This window comes from Phyllobates terribilis, unplaced genomic scaffold (assembly GCF_046119375.1).
Source record: "Phyllobates terribilis strain yellow unplaced genomic scaffold, ASM4611937v1 Scaffold_5__5_contigs__length_657084704, whole genome shotgun sequence".
Taxonomy (NCBI): Eukaryota; Metazoa; Chordata; class Amphibia; order Anura; family Dendrobatidae; genus Phyllobates; species Phyllobates terribilis.
Window position 1 is genome coordinate 38923188 of NW_027362765.1, and position 6000 is coordinate 38929187.

Here is a 6000-nt window from a genome sequence, read left to right on the forward strand (position 1 = left end):
ACTGGTCTCTAGGTTAATACAAAGGCCATCACAACAAATACAACAAAATAGCTTTCATGGAACAATAAATTATCCTGCTTACATTCACATGTCTGATATAGGACTCGGTATTGCTTCTTAGTCAGTAGGCAAGGCATAATTGAATCGTATGTGCCTGTTTTCCATCCAGGTTCACTTGAATGGGAATGGAAAATTTCATATTGTTCCCCGCTATACAGGGCAGATTTTTTTTTTGTGTGTCCGTTTCTGTGATGCCACTATCATCCTCTGCTGTGCGTCGGAAACCGGGTCCAGTGCGTGGCATATTTCCTTCTACTTCTTCAGGAGAATTCTGACCTCTGCTGGAACACTCATGTGGAGGGGTGGACATCAAGGGAGGATGATGTCTGCCTGACATAGGTCACAGACATCATCCTCCCTCTCCACTGCAATAGGGATTGGCAGTGGGCAGACCTACCCACACCTCTCCCTCTGCCCTCACTGCCTCCCTGATTGCACAGTTTAGCTGTGCCACCATCAAAAAGTCCTATGTTCAGCACATTCGTTCCTGATGTACAGAACACACATTATGCCAATTCAGAGCCTTTATACACTCTTTACTGTATTTTATGGGCACTTTTGGAAAATAGTGAAAGTCTAAAGCGCCCATAGAATACAAATTACTTGTAAAATTCTGGATTCCAGGCTAAAAATAGCAATCTTCCTTGTTTTTGATCTGTTTAAAGAGTCAGTGTACTTTTTACTTACCTGTCATTTTCAGCTCCGCGCCGTCCTCCAGAAGCTTGAATGTAGATGAAATATGTTCCTGGGCATGTGTATTTGTGATATTTCACCTATAATCCCCATGCATAACAATAGTTATACCCATATTCCTATCAGAAGTAGATGAAGTATGTTCCTGGGCATGTGTATTTGTGATATTTCACCCATAATCCCCATACAGAACAATAGTTATACCCATATTCCTATGAGAAGTAGATGAAGTATGTTCCTGGGCATGTGTATTTGTGATATTTCACCCATAAAACCCATACAGAACAATAGTTATACCCATATTCCTATGAAAAATAGATGAAGTATGTTCCTGGGCATGTGTATTTGTGATATTTTAGCCATAATCCCCATACAGAACAATAATTATACCTATATTCCTATGAGATGTTGATGAGATATATCACCAGGCATGTGTAACCCTGATATTCTACACATAATCCCAAATAGTTACAATCTGTTTTCCCTGGTTCTATTATTAAACTTTAATCCAGCCCTGTGGATGTTCTGATTCATTTAAGTATTTCCATTGAATTCCCTCTGATTTCTTTCTATATTACAGGTCAAGAGTTAAAAACTGCAGCTTCTTCTAATCCAGTATCAGGGTATGTGCCCACGTAGCGTTTTACAAGCATATATGCTGCGGAATTTCCGCAGCTTAAACGCTTGTGAAATGCTTGTTAATCCGCCCCCCATGGTCCCCAATGAGAATCTGCAATTTCAATGCCCATGCTGCGCTCAAAAATCCGCAGCATGTCCATTAATTTTGCGGACATGCATGCGGAATTGCCTTGTCGATGCAATAAAAAACGCAAGGCAATTCCGCATGTCCCAAACGCATCATAAACGCGCGAAAAACGCTTGCCAAATTCCGCAAGCGTTTTTTCGGGAGAGTACATGCGGAAATGAAGCAGAAATTTTCTGCTTCATTTCTGCAAAGTGGGCACATAGCCTCAAGGCCAGAAATCATTTCCTGGTCTGCATTTGAAAAATGTGCTGCCATCTAGTGGTCGAGTCTAGCATTGCAGCCCATCATCCCATCATCCCAATATGCAGTTTAGTACGTCCCCTGTGTGTGGGGGGATGGTGGTACTGGGGGAACATTATACTGTGTGGGGCCAATAAAAGGGCCCTGTACTATGAGAGCAAAATGTGTTTCCTGTTTTCCATAGTTGGGTCGTATCTATCAGAGGAGAAGGAACAAAAACGTTGTAATTCTTAGAAAGTAACAACAGAAAAGCATCAAACAGTCTCAGCATTGAAGGGGTTAATGCCCCCTGCACCCAGTAATGGGGGATCTCCACATACCTCCACCTGCAGAGCCGCCACCACATATATGGCTGTTCTGTGCGCACAGGACCTGTGATGAGGTCACAGGAGGGGAGGAGTCAGGGGTCACATGATCAGGGGCCTCAGTGGATGCAGGACTCTGCTGTGCTGGTTGTCATGGTGCTGGATGAGGGGAAGGTTATGTGTGGGGTCAGGAGGGGTTTACAGTGTGGATGTAGCAGAGCCGTGTGTGTACGAGGTGTACGGAGCGGAGCCGCGTGTGTAAGAGGTGTACGGAGCGGAGCCGCGTGTGTACGAGGTGTACGGAGCGGAGCCGCGCGTGTACGAGGTGTACGGAGCGGAGCCGCGCGTGTACGAGGTGTACGGAGCGGAGCCGCGCGTGTACGAGGTGTACGGAGCGGAGCCGCGCGTGTACGAGGTGTACGGAGCGGAGCCGCGCGTGTACGAGGTGTACGGAGCGGAGCCGCGCGTGTACGAGGTGTACGGAGCGGAGCCGCGCGTGTACGAGGTGTACGGAGCGGAGCCGCGCGTGTACGAGGTGTACGGAGCGGAGCCGCACGTGTACGAGGTGTACGGAGCGGAGCCGCGCGTGTACGAGGTGTACGGAGCGGAGCCGCGCGTGTACGAGGTGTACGGAGCGGAGCCGCGCGTGTACGAGGTGTACGAAGCGGAGCCGCGCGTGTACGAGGTGTACGGAGCGGAGCCGCGCGTGTACGAGGTGTACGGAGCGGGGCCGCGCGTGTACGAGGTGTACGGAGCGGAGCCGCGCGTGTACGAGGTGTACGGAGCGGAGCCGCGCGTGTACTAGGTGTACGGAGCGGAGCCGCGCGTGTACGAGGTGTACGGAGCGGAGCCGCGCGTGTACGAGGTGTACGGAGCGGAGCCGCGCGTGTACGAGGTGTACGGAGCGGAGCCGCGCGTGTACGAGGTGTACGGAGCGGAGCCGCGCGTGTACGAGGTGTATGGAGCGGAGCCGCGCGTCTACGAGGTGTACGGAGCAGAGCCGTGTGTATATTATGGTTTCCTCCTTGGCACACCCAGTTTCCCCCTTGCAGCCCCTTTCTCTGCCCTGAGCTCAGTCCCGGGGGTCCAGCACTCTCTCTCTTAGAGATTTGGGGCATCTTGGTAGAAGTCTCTCCCAGTCTCTTACTTACACGGACCCTCGGTCACGGTTACAGCATTATTTGCTCCGCACTACGGCACAATTATGTAACGTGTGATTTCTCTGGAGACAAATAGACCCCACAACGGAGGTCATTATCCCCAGTGACCGGACCTCTACTATATGGCGGCATTACATTGCTGAATGTCCTGTTTTGTTTAGGACATTAATAGTCTTATAAGTTTAGCAGGAAATTCCCAGAATGGATCTTTCTTTTTTGGAGACGACTCATTTCTGAAGTGACATTGAGGGGCCAGAATTTCTCCTATTTTATCTTCTTCATCTATGAAAGTTTTCATTATCTGTTAAGGAAGATTGTTAATGGCGCCGCTCTGGCTGCAGAGGTGACTGCTCCAATAATGTCACCTGCACGATCGGCCGGTATCATGCAGACGTCATATTCTAATGACCGAGAGCCGGTGACTACAGCTCCTGATGGTGCACAGCCTCGGCCGGTGTGTGCAGGCGGAACGTTATCACCACCATTCACCACTGAAGTGAAGTGAGCAGCGCCAGAATATCCCTGTAGTCTGTGTGCCCACGATGAGTTTTTGGTGAGATTTTTGCCGCTGTGTAACCTCCCTTGTTTTTTTATGGAGGGTATTCACTTCAACATTTTGCAAAGTATGTATATTTTTTCACTTTTTTTAATGGATTAACTTGTTTATGCCCAATGACGGACATAGCCCAACATGAGTGGGTGGTTTTTTTTTTTCAAACATTTTTATTTGTTTTTTTAACAGAACAAATCAAAGAAAAACATATAAAACAAATAAAATAAAGCCAGGATGTACAAAATAAAGGACCTGTACACTGATCATGTACAATGAATAATCAATAAGTTCCGGTTAGCTGGCTTAACAAATAGACATCTAAACTAAGTATTAGCAAGTTACAGTCATCCACATTCAATGGAATTAATTAAATAACGATAAATTGTGATGATTTTCTCCCCTGCTTTAGTTAACACGTAAGAGTCCTAGGTTATTATTTAGATCCTCCAGAATATACCATTCTGTAGAGGTAAATGGTTGGACAATTTTATTCTTTTCAGACAGAGAACAGCAAGTTATAATAAACTGTTTCCATTTTGATAGAAACTTCCCAGCTTGCTGTTCTTTGTCACTAAGGGCATCTAATTGCTCCACTCCCATAAAATGTGTCATTTGGATTATTAGCTCTGCTATAGGGGGAATGATAGGATCCAGCCAGTGTTTAAGTACCGTATATTCCGGCGTATAAGACGACTTTTGAAGACTGAAAAATCTTCTGTCTAGTCTGGGGTTGTCTTATACGCCGGTAATGCTTTTGAACTTTCAGAAATTGACATGCGGGGATACTCTGGGGGTGTTAATAAGCTGCCGTGGCCGTATCCCTGCCATGTCGGAGTTAATATAAGGTGGAGGGAGTTAAAATACGGCGGCGGTAGGTCCAGACAGTCAGCGCTTCTGTGCTGAAACTGACACATCGCTGCGTATTCCCAGCTCTGGACACAGCGCAGGGCTTCTGTGCCGACAGCTTTCACTTGTCACAGAAGCGCTGCGCTGTGTCCGGAGCAGGGAAGTTCGCATCGCTTCTGTGACAATATATGAAAAGCCGGCAATTCAGCAGCGGCATAAGCCGGCACCCGACAATTTAGAATAGAAAGAATAGAGAATCACACATAGATTAGATAGATAGAAACATGTCAGTCACATATATATGAAGTACAGTGACAGTATTGCTTACTGTACTTGTCATTTAGTGTAAAGGATTTATTAAAACAAATATTAGTGTTTTCATGCACCGTCTCTTTAAAAAAGCCGGCCGGCAATTCAGCATCTGTACCCGACAATTTATAAACGAAAGAATAGAGCATCACACATAGATTAGATAGATAGAAACATGTCAGTCACATATATAAGAAGTACAGTGACAGTGCTGGTTACTGTACTTGTCATCTAGTGTTAAAATAACGGATTTATTTAAAAAAAAATTGGCGTGGGGTTCCCCTTAATTTTAGTCTCTAGCGGAGGTTAAGCAGACGGCTGGGGCAGATGTTTGAAGCCTGGGAAGGGGGTAATACCCACGGAGCTCCCCAGGCTACTAATATCAGCCCCCAGCTGAATACCTAGCCTTTACTAGCTATTAAAATGGGGGATCCCAAAAAAATGACGTGGGGTCCCCCCTATTTTAATAGCTTGCAAAGGCTAGGCAGACAGCTGGAGGCTGATATTAATAGCCCAGGAAGGGTGCCATGAATATTGGCCCCCTCCCAGGCTAGAAACACCAGCCGTCAGCCGCCCCAGAAATGGCGCATCCATAGGATGCGCCAATTCTGGCACTTAGCCTCGCTCTTCCCACTGCCCTGTAGCGGTGGCAGTGGGGTAATAGGGTTGGGGTTGATGTCAGCTTATAATGCCAGCTGACATCAAGCCCAGGTTAGTAATGGAGAGGCGTCTATAAGACGCCCCCATTACTAACCCCATAGTCAAAGTTAAAAGAAAACACAAACACCCAGAAAAAAAGTCCTTTAATTGAAATAAACACACAATTCTTTATTGTTCTAAATTAAACCATACTTACCATCACGCCCATTCCAGCTGAAGCCAACGATCTCCTGCAATAAAAGTAAAATAATAAAGCAACCTCATCCTTACCTCTCCATGGTTCCCAGGACGGGTCCAGCTCTGCTACATCGAGATGACAAGCGGGACCGCAGCAGAACGCTGCCATCCAGCATGTCATCCCGCAGACACTGAGAAGCGCAGGCATGCTTGCGCTCCTCAGTGTCTCAC

At 46.9% G+C, this 6000-nt stretch overlaps 1 protein-coding gene across 3 annotated transcripts in view; it reads right to left on the reverse strand.

Moving 5' to 3' along the window:
- LOC141270647 (uncharacterized) overlaps positions 1-2146 on the reverse strand; it is a 102578-nt gene extending 100432 nt beyond the window's left edge. For 2 of the 3 annotated variants that reach the window (XM_073680735.1, XM_073680733.1), the window contains exon 1: positions 2080-2144. The gene's annotated coding sequence lies outside the window, so the exon portion shown is untranslated. Of the gene's footprint in view, positions 1-2079 lie in introns of all 3 variants that reach the window. The other variant, XM_073680734.1, reaches the window with a different exon arrangement.
- Positions 2147-6000: the final 3854 nt, after the last annotated feature.